General features: G+C 43.8%; 1 long non-coding RNA gene across 1 annotated transcript; it reads right to left on the reverse strand.

Moving 5' to 3' along the window:
* Positions 1–14,879: 14,879 nt before the first annotated feature.
* LOC122902253 lies at positions 14,880–23,461 on the reverse strand. The gene is made up of 3 exons (XR_006383785.1): positions 23,065–23,461; positions 20,510–20,758; positions 14,880–15,222 (listed from the first exon to the last, which is right to left on the reverse strand). It is a non-coding gene; the product is annotated as an uncharacterized LOC122902253 (long non-coding RNA).
* Between the last annotated feature and the right edge of the window lie 318 nt (positions 23,462–23,779).

Genomic DNA, 23,779 nt, shown 5'->3' on the forward strand with positions numbered 1-23,779 from the left:
GTCCCACCCTTGGCCAGCTTCATGTTCTTCAAGTTCAGTCCTGAGAAACCTCTTATTTACCAGTTTGAGGAATTTGGGTTTCTTTCCTGCACGTGCCACTTCTGGATTCCCCGCCTCCCTTGTTCTCCATCCCACAGCAGCAGCGGGAGGGAGGACAAGGCCGGGCTGAACTAGCGGTCCGGGCAGGGATGTGTATTTCATCACCACAGTGAACTGTTGTCATGTGATGATGATAAAAATCAGTTTGTTTCATTATTGTTTTTTTAAATCTCTGCAGACAATGCACTCCCTTCCTTAACCCTTATGGTCTGCACCTGGGACAGTTGGCCCCCACCTGCCCCTACCTGGGTACACCAAGGCACCAGCTTACTATTCTAAAAGGCTGTAAGTTGAGCATTGTTCTTAAAAGGACCCTTGTCACAGTGTTCCCTGGGAGCAAGAGTCAGAGTGGAGATACCAGTTCCCTGTAGTCCTAGCGAATTTCATGCTACCTCCCCTTTCCACCACCTCCACCATCAGCCTCCACAGCCCATCAGCCTCAGTGCCCCAAAGTCACTCTTCTTCATGCCTGGTTGCTGTTGTTCCCTTCTCTCCTCAGCCCACCACCCACCCAGACCTGCCCAACCTCCTGCTATGTGGCCAAATGATCTGCCAAACTCATCAACCCTAAGAGCTTCATGGAAAGGCAGAACTGATCCCAGACCTTGCCGCACTGAAAACAGTAGGACTCAGGGAGAGGGGTGGCCCTTTGTGAAAGATCCTGTTGGTAATGGTGGCAATGAAGCAATGTGAGGCTTTAAGAAGGGTCAATATGGAAAAGGTCGCCTCTGGCCAGGACCTCTAGGATCATCCTGTGTTTGTGAATTCTGAATGTCCTGCTGCACTAGCCTTCTTTTAATATCCATACAAAATGGCCTGAGCCGGGACGCCTGGGTGGCTCAGTTGGTTAAGCAGCTGCCTTCGGCTCAGGTCATGATCCCAGCGTCCTGGGATCGAGTCCCACATCGGGCTCCTTGCTCAGCGGGGAGCCTGCTTCTCCCTCTGCCTGCCACTCTGTCTGCCTGTGCTCGCTCTCTCTCCCTCTCTTTCTGATAAATAAATAAAATCTTTAAAAAAAAAAAATGGCCTGAGCCCCCACCCCATGGGAATACAGTGCCTTCCTCCAGATTCCCAAGGGAGGGTATGGTGGGGAGGACTTGAGGTCCCCTAGCCCCCCGCACTTCAAGTCTGCCTCCGAGGGCCTTCTCACTCTGCACTCACCATCTCGTCTCTGGAATTTGTGGTTTCCTCTGTGCACCTGTATGCAGTCTCCTCCTGGAACGCTACCCCTCCCCCAATCCTTTCCCCCAAAGAATGGAGAATCACTGTCCCAAATAATCCTGCTTTCACTGAACTGTGGGAAAAACAACAGAAAACAGTTTAAAATGGAATATTAGTCCTCAGTGTTCTTAAAGTCGCTGTTCTATCCCTGCCACTCTCATGCCCTCCAGCTGGATCTTTCCTTGCTGGTGTCTCCCCGTTTTTCAGGCTCCAGATTTCTGTTCTTCCCTCTATCCTCAAACTGCCAAGAGAAAATGGAAATTTCTGTACTTTATTAAACAGACATGTTTAAGTCTGAACCACCCCTTTCAAGGGACTTTGCAGCCTCTTTTACTCGTCTGCCTAATAAGGTTTCCTTAACAAAACCCCACCCTCCCCTGGCATGAAATCCTGTTGCCGGCTCACCTGGAAACTGCAACAGTCATTTCTCTTCCGAAAGAGCAATTTTTCCTTCCCTGTTATGCAGCAATTTCCTCTTCTGCCTACAGGCCTCACTTTGATTCCTAAACCATAAGCTTTTCTTTGTGCCAATTCCGTTTTTTCAATTACTTATATCTTTTTTTTTTCCCCATAATTTCGTATGTTATTGAAAACAAAGAACATGATCCCATCACTCTTCCGGGCATTTTCATTTTCAAATTCTCCATTTAAGTCTCTCTCCACCCATGCATATTTTAAGACATCTATGTTTTCCTCATCCGCTTTTTGATTTTTCATACTATGACTTTCCCTGTCTTCATTGCTATTTTTTAATAGCTGCAGAACATTCCATTGGGTTATTGCCCCACAGCTTAGCTACAGTTTCCCCATCACAAAAGCAGGGATCTTTGTCTGTCTTGATCACCAATGTACCGCAAACAGTGGGAAATAGTGTCTGACTTGTAATAGGATCTCAGTAAATACCTGTTGAATTGAATGAATGAATGAATAAATGAACGAATGAATGAATGAATGAGACAGATTGTTTCTAATTTCTTATTGCTATAGGCAGGATGTAATAAACATCTTCATGCATTCCACATTTTTATCTAGCTTATGCTTTCCTTGATGTAATTATTTTCCTGACATTAAAAACTGCAGTGGCAACAGTTTTAATAAAAACTGCTTTTAAGAGTTAATAAAACCAGCAGCAGCAGTCATTCTAATAGCTCACGTTTACTGAGCAGTTACTACATGCCAGGCTCGTGCTAAGCACTTTACACCCAAAAAATCACTAACTCCCCACAACATCACTCTGAGAAAAGTACATATTACCCTCATTTTACAGATGAAAAAGCAAGGGACTGTTATTCGCCCGAGATCACATAGCTTGTAGAGCAGAGATGGGATTTGAACTAAGATCTATCCCACTCCACATTTTGAGCTCATAACTAGGACTTAGAAAATCAAAGGGAATAAATGAACTTATGTGTCATGGTACTTACAACCATGCTGCTTCCAGAAATCACTGTGGCCATTTAGAGACGTCTTATTTTAAGTTATATCACCTTATAAGGTGCATGTACTTGGGTTTTATTTTTTACTCCCTATGACAACCTTTACCTTTCAATTGTAATATTTAGTTCACTGACATTTAATGTAATAGTGGACTTATTTGTATTTAAATATCAACCTTACTATTTGTCCAAACTGTTCTGTGTTCTTTTTTTCTTGCCTTTATCCAGATTGGTTTTGTCTTTTCATTTATTTATTTTTATTTTTTTAAAGATTTTATTTATTTATCTGATATATATAGAGAGAGATCACAAGCAGGCAGAGAGAGAGGGAAACAGGCTCCCCGCTAAGCAAAGAGCTCAATTCAGGGCTCGATTCCTGGACCCTGAGATCATGACCCAACCCTAAGGCAGAGGCTTAACCCACAGAGCCACCTTGGCGCCCCGGTTTTTCTTTTTCAAATCCATCTTCCCTTTCTATTAGCTGGGTAGGTATATATTCTTTTATTCTTTTTAGAGGTTATCAGGAAAGAGTCTTTATTATAAAATCTTCTGGCACTCAATAAATACAACTATTGGCACATTTTTTGCTAGACACTCATTAATCAAGCTATATTAAATCATCTCCCAGAGCCATCTTCTCCACACATGGCACTGTGGATCATAGACTCATTTCCCCCAGAGCAAGACAGCAGAATTCCCTCTGTATAGGCAGTACCAAATTCTGGCTATAAAATATTAAGTCATTCCTGTTGTCCTCAAAGGCGTTCACTCCAGTACAAACAAGCAGGCAACTCATTCGATACCCTCAAATCAGATGGCCATCGGTGTAAGACACAACCTGAGCATGGGCTGATGGGAGCGATGGCCTCAAACCCAGCCTCTGCCACAGACAAAGCCTAGTCTGCCTCATGAAGGCCTCACAAACCCCAGAAGTCTCTCTTTGGGGACTGGAACCATCTCCCAATGATCTGACCCAAAATGTCATTCATCCTTGCAGAGGTTACCTACCCTCTAACATGATATGGTAACCCTTTAATTACACATTCAAACAGAGGGCATCCACATATCCCTTCTTCTTGGCTTTGGAGGATGGTTTTTTATTTGCATTTGACATGTTCTCAAAACTTTAAAATGCAACCATGTTGCAAAGGGCTGAAGCAAAATCGGCTTAAAAATAGCCTAAGAGGGGCACCTGGGTGGCTTGGCGGGTTAAAGCCTCTGCCTTCAGCTCAGGTCATGATCCCAGGGTCCTGGGATCAAGCCCCACATCGGGATCTCTGCTCAGCAGGGAGCCTGCCTCCTCCTCTCTCTCTCTCTCTGCCTCCTTCTCTGCCTACTTGTGATCTCTGATGTCAAATAAATAAATAAAATCTTAAAAAAAAAATAGCCTAAGACCTTCCCCCTCCCTCCACCCTGCAGCTCATAGACCCAGAGTTTGCCATGGGGTGCCAATGGTCTGAGACCCCAGGGAAATGATGCACGCACCTCAGTAGTAAATTTGTCTAAGAATTCCCTAAAACTTATCTCCCTGTGACCACAGACACAAATAATGAGGATGGAAAGTATCTTTCGCCAAGGAAGTAAGCTATTTCTGTTCCTTTAAAGTATGATTTTGAATCTGTTAACAAAGTTTTGCCATCTTGTCTGGAGTCAGAAAGGTCAGTTGGAGGTTAAGCCCAAGTGAACGGTCCATCATGAAATAAACAGAGCACGACCCACAGCTACGTGCAATGTTATGCTTCTACCTTCTTCCTGGAATTTCAGAGGTTGTGCAAATGGAATACAAAAATGGACATAACAGCACAAAATAATACTGGGGGTGAAATCTGCTTACTTGAAGACTCAGAGAAATAAAACACACTTTAACTGTGGATCTGCCCATCTCTGCTCCCTGTTCCCTGATGGCCATCCCTTCCCCCAGAAAGAAAAACTTGTAGTTTGTCTTTCTTTCTTTCTTTCTTTCTTTCTTTCTTTCTTTCTTTCTTTCTTTCTTTCTTTCTTTCTTTTTTTCTTCTTTCTTTCTTTCTTTCTTTCCATGAGACTTTTGTTTCTAAAGCCCTTTCTCCCTCTCTTAGATACACACAGAAAATGAAACTTAGGATGTTAGAACTGGATAAGAGAGCTGAAAAATCAGCCAAGCCAGAGCTTTTCAAACTTCTTTTAAATCAAAGAATTTGACTATTGATTAAAACCTACTTGTAAGCTATTAGCTATGATAGTAATAATCCTGTGTAACAAACCAATCGCTAAAATAGAATGCTTTTAACATTTATTCTCAAGCCTACAGATCAGCAGGTTGAAGATAAGCTGGTGTAGGTGGACCTCAGGCTATGGGTCAGTTTTGGGTCTGCCATATGCATCTTTCATTCTTTCTAGACCAGTTGCTACCTCTGGGCCCATTCGCCTAGTAAATGGAAGAACACAAAAGGCAAGACAAATCTGGCAAGCACATTTAAAACCTCAATACATGTCACCACCTCCCCCATTCCATTGGTCACGGTAAATCAGATGGCCAAGCCCAAAGTCAGCAGGAGAGGAAAGTGTGGTCTGTTCCAAGGAAGACAAAGGAGGGAATGATTACTGACTGACCGATAATCCAATCTATCACAGAAATAAAATATATAAAATAGACATAGGTGATTCTTTGCTAATTGAATGAGAAATGAAGGGAGCCTAGACCCCATGCCCTTCCCCACCCCAAGGCCCCAGCAAGTCCTCTGGCAACCCTGGGGGCCTCAAAGAACATGGCATATGTTTTGAGGCAACTCACTTACTTTCCAGATAAGAAAACTGAGATGCATATACTTACAACAACTTGTCTACCCTCTGAGAAGTATCAGGCAGAAGGTCGCCGGTGAGAGGACCTCTCCTATGAGGTTTCACATGTGATGACAACAGGTCATTTTCCAGTCTCTAGTCATAGTTACAGAGATTATAACAGCTACACAGTTTACAATTTGTGTAAATTGCTTGCAGGTGGAGAAAATGTTCACACACCAGGTAGCCTAGTAAATAAGAAAAAGAGGGAAAGGCAAACACAGTTCTGACTACCACATCTCAGACTACTCATTTCACACTGCAGAACTCAAAACCAACTCCTTCTCCTAGCTACCTATCCATGATTTGACATAGGGTAGAGCAGTGGCAGACAAAATGAGAGAACATGGTTGAGTTAATTTCTAAAGGCATCTTTGATGAAGACAATTCTCAAATTAAAGAATAAAAATGGTATCATAATTATATGTTGGTAAATGAAGGCTTCGGAAGCCAGAGTGTTAGATGAGGCTTGAAGCTTTCCCAAGACTAACTCTGAGCACTTGAGTGTGCTGGTTGGCCACCAAAGAGACCTGTAGGTCTGGCTAGAAGCTTTAGCAGGAATGGGTGCCAGAAACAGAGTGTAGGCTGAATGCCACGAAAAGAGCCATTTAAATTGTTTTTTAAATTTTTATTTATTTATTTGACAGAGAGAGATCACAAGTAGGCAGAGAGGCAGGCAGAGAGAGAGGAGGAAGCAGGCCTCCTGCTGAGCAGAGAGCTCAATGTGGGGCTCTATCCCAGGACCCCAGGACCACAACCTGAGCCAAATGCAGAGGCCCAGCCCACTGAGTCACTCAGGTGCCCAGAAAAGAGCCATTTAAGGAGACTTCATGGGGGGAGAGGAGGGAAAGGGGGTCAGAGTCACACCCCAATCCCAAAGAGGGACAGGTGTTTTCAGCCCAACACAGATTCTGATTGCCAAGTCGAGGATTGGTGTAAGAGATGTAAGCCCCCCACACTTAGGAGGCCAAAAAAGCCCAGCTTCTGGGGATGAGACAAAATGGCCAGGCTATTCCATGACCTGAGAGTGTAAAGGGCTCTGTGATCCAGTGTCCAGCGGCTCTTCAGCATGGCTGTCATTATCCTTGCCTCTCCGAGCTTCAGATGTTAAAGCTGAGTGTCACGCACACGCCACTCTGTATTCTGAAGCTTTTACTTCATCAAAGCAGCATGGAGCTCCCACTGTGGTGGTGATCATGACCTGTGTCGCAGGAACTAAACAATGTCCCCATGCTTCTTCCCTCTCTGGCTCCGAACTCGGGCAGGCAATGAGAAGATCCGTGTGGCCTCTGGAAGTCAGCATGAGGCGGCGACTCTTATGCTCTGGAGGTCGGATTAGGGTGCCAGGCAGAGCAGCAGCCTGCACACGCTGGCTCAGACCCCCTGGCTCACCTCGGTGGGGTGGGCACTGGCTGGGTCTATAGCATCTCCACTGCCCACCGGGTCTCCTGCAGCTTCTCTGAGTCCTGGGCCAGGTGCATGCGTGCCTCTGTGACAACGGGTGTCCACTTGTCCTGCAGGCCACCTGTGTTGTCAAGACCGGAGTCAGATGCAAGTTCCAGTTTGTTCTTGCTCTCCCCCCATGTCACATCCAACTTTCCACCCCACGTACAGACCCTGTTGAGCTATAGAAGCTTCGGGCCCAACATCAGACACAGAGGCAACAGTCTTGCATAGACTTTTCCACTAGCTCTCCTCTTAGGTAAGCCTCATCTTTATATAAAACCCCTTACTCTATGTCACCCAGAGGAGCTCTGCTTTCTTCACAAATTCCAACTGATACGAGCAGCTATTCCCATTGGCTCAGCAAATGCACACAAAGATCCTTCTGTCTTGGCTTCCCGTGTCGTTCCTCTGAGCAGAACACTGGTACTTCCTCCAAGCTTTTGCTTTCTTTTTGTTTTTTTTAAGATTTTATTTATTTATTTGACAGACAGAGATCACAAGTAGGCAGAGAGGCAGGTAGAGGGAGAGGAGGAAGCAGGCTCCCTGCTGAGCAGAGAGCCCGATGCGGGGCTCGATCCCAGGACCCTGGGATCATGACCTGAGCCGAAGGCAGAGGCTTTAACCCACTGAGCCACCCAGGCGCCCCAAGCTTTTGCTTTCTTGATTGAACTCTTTCTCCACCAAACGCTCATCACCACCACCTCTACGGCCCTCCAAATGACCGACAGGGCTGCTGCCACCCCATCCCCACCAGCACCATTGTCATGGTCCCCATCCCCACCACCACCCCCATCCCCACTGCCAGCACCCCCTTCCCACAGCCTTGCCTTGCCACCACCAGCATAACCATCACCCCTCTTCCATCTCCTGTAACTTTCACAGCCCAACAATCATTTAGGTATGATGATTCTACTTGACAAATGAGGAACTGAGGCCCAGAGAGATTAAGTCAGTTGTCAGCAGCCAGGGAGAGGCTTAAATGCAGGTCGAGCTCCCAATCCCTTCTTCCTTCATGGGCACTCTGCAGCCTCAGAAACCACAGGCGACAGAGCAAAAGAGGATGGTGAAGAAAGAGGTCAGTGAAGAAAACAGAGGAGGCAAAACTGTGCTGAATGAGAGGGGAGTGGCAGAGGAAGGTGTGGATTCCGACAAGACCCTCAGAGCTGAGCTGAGGTGGGTGGGGAACCTGGGGTGGCAGCTCTGATCCAAAGCCAGCCTGGGGTTCAGAGACCAAGTGGCTCTGCTTCTGCAGACCTTAAGGCCGGCACCCCAAAGGAAAGCTTGCTCATCGCATGAAGGCCAGCGATCTGGAGGACAGAAATCCTACCAGGCCTTCAAAGGAAGGGCCAGTAAGCTCAAAGGGGTGAGGGTCCGAACTGACCATGGGAAGCACCAGCAAAGCCCACTCTATGCTCTAGCTAGAAAGGTTCTCAGCCCTCGCTGCACACTGGAAGCATCTGGAAAGTTTTACACTTACTAATCCCTAAGCTCCACACTCAAAACTTCGATTATCTTTTTAATGTTTCCCCAGTTCGTCTTCAAGTGCAAGAAGAAGCATTGCATTAAACCAGTACAACACTAGACTCCTGGTTTTCTTCCATTTCAGACCCGGAATTCTATCCCACTCCAGTGGAACTTAGGTGGGCTCTTGAATTAAGTGGCTCTAGGGGCTAGATGGCGGTAAAGCAGAAGAGAGAAAAGGATCCTCCCCAGAATGGAGAAAGAAAAAAAAAAAAAGAGGCTAATTTTAATTATTTTTTTTAAGATTTTATTTATTTATTTGACAGAGAGAGATCACAAGTAGGCGAGAGGCAGACAGAGAGAGAGGAGGAAGCAGGCTCCCCGCTGAGCAGAGAGCCCGATGTGGGGCTGGATCCCAGGACCCTGGGATCATGACCCGAGCCGAAGGCAGAGGCTTTAACCCACTGAGCCACCCAGGCGCCCCAATAGAGGCTAATTTCAGATAGAAAACTTAACCTGCTTCTTATCTGGAGTTGAAACAAGTAGAGAATCATCTACACGTTGAAGCAGTAAGGAAAGGAACATAATCTGAAAGAGACCCCTGCAGCTGGAGTAAGGTGCTGCCCTTGTCCTCCGCCTCAAGGTGAAGCTCACTTATTTTCTACAATATCCAAAGACTTAACGGAACATGAGAAATCAACAAAAGCAATTTTTAACATCTAACCAACTCTTATTATGTGCCCCGCACTGTGCCAAGTTCTTTACATGTAGTAACTCTTAATTCTCAAAGCAACCCTATGTGGTGGATGTTAACATCTCCCCCAACCTACAGATGAAGAAACTGAGGCACAGAGAGGCAGAAGAACTTGCCCAAGTTCACCCAAGTATCAGACTGGGATGGAATCCTCGGAACGTGCCTTCACACTCTCAACACCACACTGCATAGCATCTCAATCCCCACGGGCCCTGGGGTAGATACTGTCATCCCCACTTTACAGGTAAGGAGACTGAGGTTAAGCAACTTTCTCAAGCTGCCATATTCCCCACCCCCAGCGCAGCCTGGCCTTGGAACTTCTGCAAGTAAAATACACCCGAGCGGCTTAGGGACAGTTTGACCCAGAGGCAGAGAGAGAGTTCTAAATGCCCATCTCTTTACCAGCACCACTCCATCCTCCACACTCAGAAGCTACGCATGCAGTATCTTTCAAAATAACTGCAATTTAAAAAAAATTTACCCAAGACCCAAACCAGCATTGGCATGTACGCCGTGTCTGAAAACGGCACGTAAACAGAAGGAAAGGGTGAATCCAGCCGCGCTCTAGGTTGGGCAAAACATCTCAGATTATTTGTTTCAAACATTTTGCAATTGGCAAGACCCAAACCACATTTTTCCAAGCATTCCCTTCTCCGCCCCAGCCCCACCCCCACTGCCCTGCTTTACATCGTAAGCCCATGTGTATTTCCCAAAAAATGTAATCCATATGTCTCTGATCCATTTACACTTAACTCATCAAATTGTAGTTTGCTAGGAGTTGTTTGCTGCCCATGAAGCCTTCTGAGACTGTCTGTGAGGCCTTCAAAAGGCTCTTTCAGACTCTTTCCTTAGAAATAGGAAGCTACATTGAGCTAATGGCAAATGGAATTGGAAATGTTGGCTATAGGAGGGAAGACCCTCCGTGACCAGAAAGTTTCTTATTTTCCATTCGGTGGAAGAGCAAGGAGAATCCCCCTGAGGTGGTATGTCAAGGTCCTAGGAACTCACTCTGGTGGGATCGCCAAGGCCAAGGTTGGGTCCTATTTTGTTTTCAGCCACAGTCACAGTCCCTCTGTTACCACAGCCTCTAGAGTGTCTCTGGAATGTAATGGAGAGCCAGCAGCACGTCCCTGACCTGGGTCACTGATGATCCTGATGGTATCGACTTTGGTGGAACTAAATCCTGTATACTGGGTTTCTACCTTGGCAGTCAAAGATCTTACAAGGTCTGTTTTTCTATCTGCCTTAAACACACACACACACATACACACACACACACACACAGACAACAGACCAAACACTTCTCAAAACAAACCATTACATCTGATATGGTTTAACTCATCCATGTTTTTTGGCTTTAGCAAAAGGTTCTAGTTTGGGGTTTGTGTTTTTTTTAATTGCTTAAGTTCAGCTCACTTATGTCCTTTGGGAAAACTGATCTATGTAAATGTGATTTAACTAAAGGGGTTTGAGCCACTCACATGTGTTTTACATTTTCTAATCATCCTGAGCTCTGTACATAGTGAGCAGACTGAAAAATGATGGTGGTCTCATTTCAACATCAATTTTTAGCCATTCTATCTCCCAAGAATGCCGAATGATGCCTGGAGAGACTCTCACTTCCTATTTCCAGACAATCAGAAGTTGGTATGTATGAAAACCCTGGACGTATGTGAAGTTGATTGGATGGGCAGAAGACCCATAAGAAGACAACAATTCTTTAAGACGTCTCCATCCTTAAAATCAGCCAAAACTTTAGCAGAGATTCATTTTAAATATTCTATTCCCTGATTAAATCCAACAAAACTTTAAGAAATGCCTACTGTATTAGTTTTCTATTGTTGCATAACAAATTACCACAACTTCAGTGGCTTAAAACAACATACATTTACTATCTCATAGTTTCCACGGGTCAGGAGTCTGTACATGGCTCAACTGCGTCTCTGCTAAGGCTCTCATAAGGTTGCAATTAAGGTGTCAGCCGGGCTACATTCCCATCCGGAGGCTTGACTGAAGAAAAAATCTACTTCCAAGTCCCTTTGACTTGTTGGCAGAATTCACTTCCTTATGGCTCTATGGCTGAGCTCCCCATATTTTTGATAGCTGTTGGCCATGAACTGCTCTCAACTCCTAGAGACCACCCTCAGGTCCTTGCCTTGTGGACCCATGTTCTTAAAATGTGGATGCTTGCTTCTTCAAAGCCAGTGGAAGAATCTTTTCCTTTGGGAAGGTCTAGGCCGGTTTAAAGACCTTTTCACCGAGTTAAGGCAGGCCCACCAGTATACTCTCTATTAGGGTTAACCCAAAATCGTCTGATATGGAAACTTCATTATACCTGCAAAATCCTTTTTCTTAGCCATATAATGTAACCTAATCAGGGGTGTGACATCTTTCATATTCATAGGTCCCATTCACATTCAAGGAGGGGGAATTACATAAGGTGCGTATACTTGGGAGGTGGGAAGCTTAGGGGCCTAAGGAATCTTAGAGTTCTACACACCCATACAAAAGTATGGTGCTACCTAAGTTATGAACCCTGCCTTCATGAAACTCAAGACAAGTGCCATAGATATGCAACAAGAAATGAACTACTTCTTGGGATGTGTTCTGTACTAGAGGTGTGTTCGGTGTTTAGAAACAGCACAAATGTGGCCACACAGAACCTGGGATTAGTGAGATAAATAGGAGATTTGTGAGATAAATAGGCGGCAAGTGTGGGGAAAGGGAGATGAAGTGGGATCAGCTTGAAAGAATATGGTGTGATTAACATTGTCAGAAATCTGATTTTGGTAATAGTTAAGTAGATGTGCTGAGCCTTTTTATTTGCTTTATTTTGACTTATCTTCTTGAAACAAAAAGAAAATGAATTGCTTTATTTATTTTCTTAAATATTCTATTTATTTATGTATTTATTTGAGAAAGAGAGAATGAGAGAGTGAGAGAAGCACAAGCAGGGGAAGGGGTAGAGGGAGAGAGAAGCAGATTCCCTGCTGGGCAGAGAACCTGATGTGGGGCTCGATCCCAGGACCCTGAGATCATGACCTGGGCCGAAGGCAGACGCTAAACTGACTGAGCCACACAAGCACCCAAAAATGAATTGCTTTAAAGCCTGGCTAATGGACCACATGTATGTGTGTGTGTGAGATATACTGGGCATGACTCACCTGTTTACAACAACCATGAAAATATCACCAAGGGAGAAAGTGTATCATAAATTAACACTCTAGCTATTATGGACTGAATGTTTGCATACCCTCAAAATTCATACATTGAAACGCTATTCGTCAGCATGACAGTATTTGGAGGGGGGTCTTTGAGAGGTAATGAAGTCACAAGGCTGGAGCCCTCATGGTGGGATCAGTGCCTTTATGAAAGGAAACGTGAGAGAAATGATCTCTCTGCCATGCAAGGATACAGTAAGAAGGCTGCCGTCTGTAAACCAGGAAGAGGGCCCTTGCTAGAACCCACCTTAGCTGCCACTCCAACCTGACTTGCAACCTGCAGACCTGTGAAAAACAAAGGTTTATTGTTTAAGCCACCAACTCATCTTGTTCTGGTAGCCTGCACCCACTAAGGTAGCAGCACTACAAGAAAATAACTCCTCAGTCTCCTTGGGAATGGATAGACCCTTTACAATCAGAAGCACCCCTTGAATTGGTGTTTCATCCCAGGAAGGTGTGATAAGCCCACCCCTACAAACTTAGCCACAGGAAGAGCCAAGGTAATTCCTGCATCCCGGAGCACAAAGAACAGCAACCAAGGCTGGACGTGAAGCCAGGCCAATGCCAGCGCCTGAGCGGACACGTGCTGACCTGCTCCCCCATGCCCTGGCACTTTCATAACCTGCAACAGGATTCACTTTTGAAGCTGGGAGCCTCTGATTCTTCCGCCACAATGTAGAAACACAGGCCAGAAAGGAAATGCCTCTAAAAAACACATGTCTCCAGGTCAACCTCAGAATACCCCTTGAGCCACTAGGAAGATGACAATACTGTAAACGAAACATAACCAGAGTGCAGGTGGTTGGGTCCATGGGTTTCATGTCCATTGTCAAGTCCACCCCTGGGGTATCTCCTGGTGACTCAGACCTGCTCAGGTTGGTCTGCCTCTCTGTGGGCCTCTGAGAAGCCCCATGGCAGAGGGAGCGCTTGAGATAGAACATGAGGAAGCCTGTGCTCCTGTTCCCATTTAATTCGCTCTTTCATTTACCTGGGATTGTTGGAGGACAAGTTTTCCAGGTATTTGGATAGATGGGTTTTCCAGACAACTGGAAAACTTGCTAGCTACAAGATGTTTGCACTTTATTATTTAAATACTGGAAATTATCCTAAGATATGGGCACATATTAAGAACATGGGCCCTGGGGCCAAGTTGCCTGGGTTTGAATCCCAGCTCCACCACACGCTCACTGTGTGACACTGGGTAAGGGAACTGACTTCTCTGTGTCTCTGGGGACTGTTCCTACTTCACAAAATAGTGGTGAGGGTTAAATAAGTCAACTAGATAAAACACTCATGTACCTGGCACATAATAATCATCTCAGTAAGTATTACTGTTGTTACTATTAAAGCAAATATAAAATAGAAAAGGTAAGGGAGGCTGTTTTTCTCAGGGTCATTTCCATAAACTCCAAACAAAATACTGTGTATATATATGCACATAGGATATACTCTATATTACTTTACACCCACTCCCACTAAATCTATATAAATACACACATATATATATACACACGCACATATACATGTATACAATACATATGTATATTATATACACACATATATAAATATATATAAACACACATGCATATATATAAATACATACATATAAATATACACATATATACAAACATATAAATATACACATGCATATACAAAAATATAAAAACATGCCTTTGAAATATATTAGGAAGATGACATTTACCCCAAATGACCTCAGAAAGTGGTTTTTAATGCCCTGTGTTTGTCTTTTTAAAACATCCTTGCCCCTCCTATCATTGGTCTCACTGTTGGCCACAGTCATGTCTGGTTAACTGTCTCTGCCTCTGAGGTCTTCTTTTGCACTTCTATAACTGGGAAACCAGATTACAAAGCTTGTTATAACTGTGAGTAGAATAAGAGCACAGAGATCCGAATACCATTGAGCTTGCTTCCTGGATCTTGAACATATTCTAAATCTGTGGTTTTCAGCCACCTTTACAGGTCTCTTCTCTGTGAGCACATCTCAGGGACCCTCGTGGTAGAGGAATGGGACTGGCAAGAGGGATGTTTAGCCAGAAGGGCTCCAAGTCCTCCACTCCCACTTCAACCAAAGAAGCTCTGACAGAGGTTTTATGTAATGGAGTTCTGCATACAGAGCCATTTGAAGAAAAGCTTCCGCTTCTAAGTCAATAAATACAGTGACAGCTACTGTTCTTTAGTCATGTTTTCCAGATAGGTGACATCTGGACATACACTCTTTTCTGTATGTTTAAATATCTCAAATATTAAAAAAAAAAAAGAGTCACAAGCCAAACCATCACTGGGAATTAAACACAACAAGAATTCATACTTGATAAATGAGACTAAACACCTACAGAAAGCATTCTCCAATAAGCCACCATACATATGATTTGTAAAAAAAAAAAAAAAAAAAAAAAAATTTAATGAGATTAGACTAACCTCATGTCTCTTTGGAGACCTGCCAAGTGAAAAGTAAATAAATGTAGAATGAGTTATAATTTTGAAAAGTCGTAAACTGTTAACAATGGATACATATTGATGGGAGTGAGTTGCGTGGTGGGGAAAAGGATGGTTCACAAGGGTTTGTCAGTGTTTTTCCAGAACTCACCAAGAGAGAGTCCAATAGCCGATGCCATGTTTCTACCCAGAAAAATCCTTAGAGTGAAGATGGGCACATTTGCGTGGCTTAAATGACCTTTCCACACCATCAAACTCCCTCTTGTTCAATCTCTATCTCTACTAACTGTAGCAGGTAGGACTGTTTTGGCTGTAAAAAAATGTAAAACACAAAAGGGACTTTTAAAAGCTTAAACAAGATAAAAATATATCTCTCTCACAGTCTGAAGGTAGTTAGCCCAGGACAGACACAGCACTCTACAATTTCAGGGATCCAAGCTTCTTCTACATATTGCTCTGCCTTGAGTGGCTTCCAATTTCAAGACTCCTTCTGATCCAAAATGGCTGCTAGAGCTCTAGACACTATGACTGTGTTTCAGACAGCTGGAAGGAGGAAGAAGAGGAGAAGGAAATTCGCCTTCCTTTCAGAAGACTTTTTCAAGTTTCATATACCCCTTCTGTTTACATCATATTGGTCATAACTTAATAATATGGCCACACTTAGTTGCACAGAAGGCTTGGAAATGTAGTCTTTATTCCAGACAATTCTGTGCCCAGCCAAATCTGTCATTCCATCACTATGAAAGGAGCGAAAACAGATTATTGGATGATAATAAAAGTTTCTACCATGCCAACTCACCTCCTGATTTCTATTCTGACTTCCTAAGCAGACTTATTCAACAGAAATAGTGCTATCCCCATTATCCACTCCTCCCCCAGTTATATTTTTAAAAATTAATTTTCAAGTCAATGTAATGCTACAAACATTTGCTAAGTACCAATTATGATTCATACAATGGAATATTATTCAGCAATAAAAAGAAACAAATTATTAATATATGGAACAACTTCAATGAATCTCAAAATGATTATGCTGATTGAAAACAGCCAGACCACAAAAAATAGAGTACATGTTACATGATTCCGTGTATATAAAATTCTAGAAAATGCAAACTAATCTAGAGTAATGGAAAGCACAAACTTGATTGTTTGGGAACAGTGGGAGGAAGGAAAGAAGAATTATAAAGGAAGCATCGGGAGCAATGGACATGTTCATTGTCTTGAGTGTGGTGATGGTTTCATGAGTGTGTATATATATATATATATATATATACACCCAAACTTATCAAATGGAAAATTTTAAAAATATGCAGTTGATTCTGTATCACTTATACTTCAATAAAGCTATTAGATAATTTTTTAAAAAAGAACTTATTACATGTCTGGCACCATGTTAGTCACTGAGGCTACAAAATAAGCTATGAGTTCTGTCACAAAGCAGCTCATAATCCAGTAAATTGTTCTGGTGAATAAAATAGGTTTACGGGTGTAGATGATTTAGTTCTCAACAAATGGACTAAAGCAAGGCATTCAGTCTCTAACTGAGGACAAGATCCTAGCCCATGGGTCCAGTCAACCCCCAAAACCCAACTTGAAGCCCATTAATTTTAACCACTTGATATTGAGAAGCCACGTACATGTACACACCATTCTTTAAATCTATTTCTACATATGGCTATGAATACATGTGGGGAATAGCATTAATACTTTAAAAATCCCAGAATTAATTGTATATTCTCCACTTTTTGAAATGAAATTCAAAGACATGCTCTCTTTACTTTTCACATCTGTGTTGCAGAGCCAAGAAGGATCAACAAAGACAAGAAGTTGGCACAAGTGAATCTTTAGAAGGAATAGTTTAGCAAGACAGCTGTTTGGTACTGCTATTTCCAATGACCAGGGCTGTTCCTGTTTTGACATCTCTTGGTTATAGTCTTGTAACATGGGTAACATTGCAAAAGTGCAGTATTAAGCCCTGGAAGTGTCAGACGTTGGCTCAAGGGCAAATACTATAGATCAAACTCTTTATTCTATTTTCTCCTCAGTTTTGCACCCCCTAGTTCCTAGGGCTTATGAAGGTTTATAGGACATTTCCTTGGAACTGGAAGCTATTGCTACTACCTTTTTCACTCTGTATTAATACCATAATGATGGTTACATGTCATTATACATTTGTCCAAATCTATAGATTACACACTACCAAGAATGAGCTGTAAGCTGTAGATCCTGTATGTGCATACAGCAATTATAACAAATGTACCACTCTAACAGTAGATGTTGGTAATGGGGAAACTAAGCACATTTTGGGATGAGGGTACATGCAAAATCTCTGCACCTTCCTGTCATTTTTTTTGTGAACCTAAAAGTGGTCTAAAAATATAAAGTTCTAATAAAAAAAATCAACATGCAAAATAGTAGTCTATCTCATTAGAATTATATTAATTCCAATAAAAAAGAGATATTACTGCTCAACATACTGACTTTTTCTTTACAATAATCAAAGTGTTCCTATACAGTAGGTAGGAGTGTAATGGACATGTTCTTCTGGACAGTAATTTGGCAAGATATGTAATGAGCCTTTTGAAAAGTTCCTGACAACGTACACATAAAATATTTCCAAAAGACTATACAGTGAAGTGTTAACTGCTTAAAAAAACAATTGTTAGGGTCATCTGGGTGGCTCAGTCAGTTAAGTGACTGCCTTAGGTTCAGGTCATGATCCCAGGGTCCTGGGATCGAGCCTCACGTCAGGGTCCCTGCTCTGTGGGGAGCCTGCTCCTCCCTCTGTGTGAGCTCTTTCTATCTCACACACACTCTCTCTCTAATAAATAAATAAAATCTTTTTTAAAAAACATTCATTCCTGAATAGATAGCTTCTTATGAAGTAACAAAATTAGATCAATTCAAAATCCATGCCAAAGAAAGAAAAATATTTCCCGTCGCCCACGAAGACTTTCCCAGTACAGCTCTGTGGCATAAACAGCCCTGAGCAGGGAGTGTCGTTCAGAGTTGTATCAAATGCTGCCCACAACCCAAAACACCCTCACCTCTTACCCTTATCTACCACTACCACTCCTGTATCATTGACCCCTTTAGATTCAGATGCTGAGGCTGAACTGTCCTCTGGAAAAAGAAAGCAAAAATCCCAATGGCTCACATTGCCCAAAGAGACTTGGAGGAACCGGGGGCACCTGGGTGGCTCAGTGGGTTAAAGCCTCTGCCTTCAGCTCAGGTCATGATCTCAGGGTCCTGGGATCGAGACCTGCATCGGGCTCTCTGCTCGGTGAGGAGCCTGCTTCCCCTTTCTGTCTCAGCCTGCCTCTCTGCCTACTTGTGATCTCTGTCAAATAAATAAATAAAATTTTAAAAAAGAGAGAGAGAGAGACTTGGAGGACCAGTGTCAGGTAACCCCGTGGGGTTAGTATGCATGATCACCATGGACCTGGGGCAGGGTGTGTGTGGGGGGGTGCAACAAAGGCCACTGTGAGACACATGAGGTAATGACAGTAAACGTTGGTTATGGGAACTTTTCTTGAGAACCCAGTACATCATATTGTAACAAACTAATCAGGAGTGAAGTGATGAATTATTCCACACAAAATCATGAAATCGTAATTCTTTTCAAATGTCGATGTGTTTTTAAAGATCCGTGATTCAAAGCACTCCTTTCACTTTTATTTAATCTCCTAATAAAAGCAGACTTGCTGTCCTCATTAAGCTCAATTTATTGGCACTTGGAGCATACCGACTTACTAGTCTATGATTGCCCTAATTTCACTGTAAGTTCCAAAGCCAAGGAACGCCGCTGATGAAAATCATCCCTCCCTAAAACTCCCTTTCTGACTGGGCACCTCTGTGCATTGAAAACACATTCTCAATGTTAACCAGGAGGGATTTTCCTAGTTTTTATCATGTTAATCTTGTGGTCTTAACTTTTTGACTAGAAGTCCATTTCTTCCATAATTTCTTTCCTGAAATCCCTTTGAGCCTGGCATGAAGACGCTTCATCAATGAGAAGGCCCAGCGCAGATGTGGAAGGAAGGAGAGAGAAATCAGTGACAATCTTCAACATTTGTTCTCTAATGACAAGCAGTCTGACCCTCCTGAATAGAACATCTGAATCAACTACCCACTTCTGAAGTTTATGGGAATCATTCTGCCTGAAACAGAAGTCCCTCATTATAATATGGTTTTCATGAGCAGACGTTTCAGGGCAGGGGGAGGTTTGGGACAGGGAGATGTCAAAAATGGCCATGAAAACCTGACATTGTAAAGCCTACACAACACTCATAGTTGCAATCTGGCCTCATTCCCAATTCCCAGTATGTCTCAGAGGCACTTACCACATCACTCAGTGACTCTCCCAAACACATCTACTTTGGACTTGCTTTGCCCTTGGACAAGTCACTCCTCACCTGAGTCTCATTTCTCATCCATACCAAGTAAAGCCTTGACTAGGGGCCCTCTACTGTCCATTATAAACATCTATTCTGTTCTGGAATCCAGTCCGTGAATTACCTTGATTTTCCCCTAGTGGTCACGCTTTGTCTTGATACCTTAATTCTTCATGACATCACTATCTTAAGACTCTTCAAGGAAGTCTACTCTGAATTTTTTAAATACCACATCCAAAATGCTGAGAGAGAACCTCTTCAGGAGCATGGTAAGGATGGTCCACGGAGAACAGCTGGGGAAAGCCTACTTTCTGCTGAATGGACCTTCTGAACACCATCTACGCAGACTGGCCTGGAGCTGGGAGTCGATTTTGCCCCTCGGGTACATTTGGCAATGTCTGGAGACATTTTTGTCATAACTGGGGACAGAAAGGGGCTCCCTTTATCCTCTAGTACGTAGAGGGCAGAGATGCTGCTAAACATCCCACAATGCACAGGACAGCCCCCGACAACCAAGAATTACCCAGCCCAAAGTGTCGTCGCCCGGAACTTGAGAACCCCGGTGTGGTCCACAGAATCAGCACCACGAGGCAGCCAGCTCCCCAGAGTCAGCTGTGTGCATCTCTTTCCAGTTCCCTATTCGTAAGTGAACTTGAGCAGCTTGAAATTGGCCATGGGGGGCGTATTTACATCGCGGACATCAGCACATGCTACAAAGAAAGGCGATTCTATTTCTTCATTCCAGAGAGCCAGCTGTTAAGCAGCTGCCGACACACCGCTACTCAGAACCGACACCTAATATAACCTATCCCAAACTCAAAGGTGCTTTCAGCAAGAAGGCTGCATTGTGGCAAAACCAGAGATGACTTTACCTACAGGCAAGCAGTCTGACCTCAGAGCACCGCCATGAGAACAACAAAGAAAGAAGCAGCAGTCCGAGGGACGTGAGGAGCAGGTATCAGGAGCCTCTCCTGTCTTCTTTTGCTTGCTTATTCATACACACCCTGCCTTCTTCCAGAAAACATTTGAGGGGACAGCTTAGGAAATACACAAGATGCTTGTTTATTAAAATCCTCCCAGGAAGTGCTTGATGGAATAATAATAATCCAAGACATTTAATCTCAAAAACTTGACATACAAAAATAAAGATCAACACACAACAGGTACAAAGCCTGAGGAGCTAGCAAGTCAGTTTTTCCGTACCTGGCCCGGCAAACGGAGAGGTGCACTTCCTGGTGGGTCTTGCAAGTCGGCAAAGCTGGGCTCCACTAGATTCCCCCCCGAGAAACTGTGGGGCTAGCACTGTGGTTCTTAAAGGGCTTCGTGCCGATATTGGGCACCCTAGAGAGACTCAAGCCACATTGGAGGGAAACCCTTTCCAGAATTTGCTCCTCCTTGCTGTCTTGATATTTGCCTCTGGTTGCTATGACAAAATCTGGCGTTGGAATTTTTCTGGGAACAAATAGGAAATAGTTGTGGGAGGAGATTCAAGACGCTACGCACATCTAGGTTTGCTTATAAACATTCATGGTAAAATAAAGCATTGACTCATTGACTTCCCCTCGAAGAAAACCCCCAGATATTTTTTTAATCCCCAGTCAACATCTCTTTGTTCCAGAGGTGACTACCTAGAAGCTACTTGCTCTAGACAAGGTCACAGATGAACAAACAGGGTAGAGAACTGACCAGGGGAGCTTGGTTGGTCACTCAGTGCCAAGACACCCTCTGCTTTTAGTCTGCTTGATTTCTGGAGCTGAAAGTGCTAACACCACACAGTGGAAATTTCCCATTTGCTAGAGCTGATTATCTTGTCCCGCCTGACTGAAGAGAAAAACAGGGCTGCAGCCATTCAAATTCTGCCCCCAAGTGTCTGGGAGATCTTACGAGAGCCTTCAGGCCTATGGTATGCCTTGGACCCAGATGGGCTGGGTGTCTCTTTGTTTTTGTCTATATTTATCAAAGTCTTCTGTGTCTAAAATTCTGTTTCTGGAGGCACCTGGGTGGCTCAGTCAATTAAGTATCTGCCTTCGGCTCAGGTGATGATCTCAGGGTCCTGGGATTGAGCCCCACATTGGGCTCCTTGCTCAGCGGGGAGCCTGTTTCTCCCTCTCTCTCTGCCTGCTGCTCCGCATACTTGTGCTCTCTCTCTCTCTCTCTCTGTCAAATAAATAAAAAAAAATTTTTTTAATAAAGTAATTATTTCTGAATCTCCACTTTTGACCTAAGCCCAATTAGTCTCTCAGTTCACATCCACCAACTTGTCTTCTGATGCAGCCTGATAGGTGAGAAGCAATAGCTGCCATCCTGGGGAGTGCTTTGAAGAGCGTGTGGAAGCCCACTCTCCCCTCCATGGGCTGGTCAGTGACTAGGTGTCCACAGCATGGAGGCTGGTGTCAAACACAACGGATGTGGGGAGATGTGCTGAAAAAAACAGCCTACTGATCCTTTAAATGGCCAGCAGGCTCCAACCTATCTTTCCCATCACATCTCCTAATGCTCCCCAGTGAACATCCTGCACTCCGGTCAGGCTCATAGCCCACCATCTCTTCCATCTACCATAGATGCCTCAAATAGTGATTAACATGCAGCATTTTTTAATCTCTCAGAATTCCTTGAAAAAGAAAATAGATCTTTTTGGAGAAAATATTTAAGTAATCCAGCTGGGGAGGACAGGCAAGATCTCTAGGGTTATTCAGAGAGAAAACAGTGGTCATTGAACTACTATTCATAAAATAAGTTAGGAAGAAAAAGGCAATAGCTAAGGGTAGGTTGGGCCCGTGTGGGAGGGGACTGAGAGTGATAACTCCAAGACTATCTAGTGCTTAGCTCTACCTAGTACTCAATCTCTCTATAGGCATTTAACTCTTACAACAACCCTAAGAAGGAATCAGTAAAATTATTCCCATTTCACAGATGGGGAAACAAAGGCCCAGAGTGGTTCGATAAGTGGCCCAAGGTCATTTGGCTAGTGAACAGTGCAGCTAGTGAGGAGTCTGATGCTAGAATCTGCTTTGAACCACTCTACGCAACTGCTTCAGTGAGTAAGCCTCTGGGCCCAGTTGAGGAAGGACGACAAAGCCGAAAGCTACAGGGATTTCATCAAATATAAGAAGGTGCCAGTGTCAGACACATCATTATTTTATGTTATTGCTAGGAGAATGGCTATGACATTTATTATTTTATATTATACTATGACACATCATGGTAGTAAGACAGATTCTTGCTCGGAGATATCCAATATTCACTTTGAAAAAGGTGCATCTCAGATCCAAAGCCGAGTATTGGAGGGGGATTATAAACCTGTTCCCTGGAAAATTTGCAATGAGATATTCTCCATCTCTCCTTGAAAACTGCAGTGAAGTCTCCGTTTCTCATTAATGCTATTGTGTGTACAGACTCTTGGGGGGAGGTGGTGGCAGGGAAGATTGGTAGAAGTACTGTGTGTGTGCACGCACAAGCGTGCACGTGTGCGCCCCGTGCGTGCAGGCACCGGTGAACAGATGCAGGGCAAAGACAATTTTAGCAAGTTCAAAATTACCCTACATTTAATGACACAAAGAAAATATAGCTTCATTATTTTCTATAATTGCTCTAATCTTTTTCCTGAGCCCTTCGCTATACTACACAGGGACAGAAAATTAAACATCATCCAATCCAATAATTTACATGGTCTCCCAGGTATTTTCGATTGTGCGGTTTTCCTTTCCCATTTTCTCTTTTCTTTCCACGGTGGCCCCCTAAAGAATGGTTTACTTTACCTGGTAGCATGAAAGGGGAGGGAGATCCTTGACCTCCATGATTCATATGCATAGGTCCCTGTACCATCCTCTGGGTCTTCCCTAAAGACCTTGATGTTGAAGTCGGTGGCTCGTAGAATCTGTTCTGTGCTCTCTTGGCAGGGCTCTGCTGCCTGAGCTCCACTTGGGTCCTCACAGGTGGCACAGGCCCCCTGAGGTCCAGCTACCTTTTCCATTTGAACTTTATTCTGGGAGTCCCCAGCGTGGAAACACCCTGCTAAGTTCATAACTGGGTTTATTCATGGCCCTCACAGTACTCTTGTTCAATGAGTCCTTCTGTCACCACTCACTATGTTGAAGTCTGCATATTAAATAAGCTAGCGCCATCTTGGATCTACTGCTGATTCCCTAAGAGGCACACCTGTTGGCCATTACCTGTGCCCAGGAGATGGTAATCACCTGAAGGGGGAACACAAACGTTAGATAGACATGCATTTAGTATTGACTGAATTAATAAATAGCTTTATCACTTACTGAACATGTTAGCATGGGCATTAGTCCTAATTCTAGTAAGTATTAAGCCATCAATCTTCCCCAAGGGAGAGAAGGGGACACACGCAGCATGGGTATGTGCTGTTCAGGTCAGATATTCCTCTGGCTGACTTCCCCAGGATAACCTGACCCAGTAGGGGGAAGCATGGCATATGTGCACGCGCGTGCGCACGTGTGTGTGTGT

The sequence above is a fragment of the Neovison vison genome, chromosome 1, assembly GCF_020171115.1.
Source record: "Neovison vison isolate M4711 chromosome 1, ASM_NN_V1, whole genome shotgun sequence".
Classification (NCBI taxonomy): Eukaryota; Metazoa; Chordata; class Mammalia; order Carnivora; family Mustelidae; genus Neogale; species Neogale vison.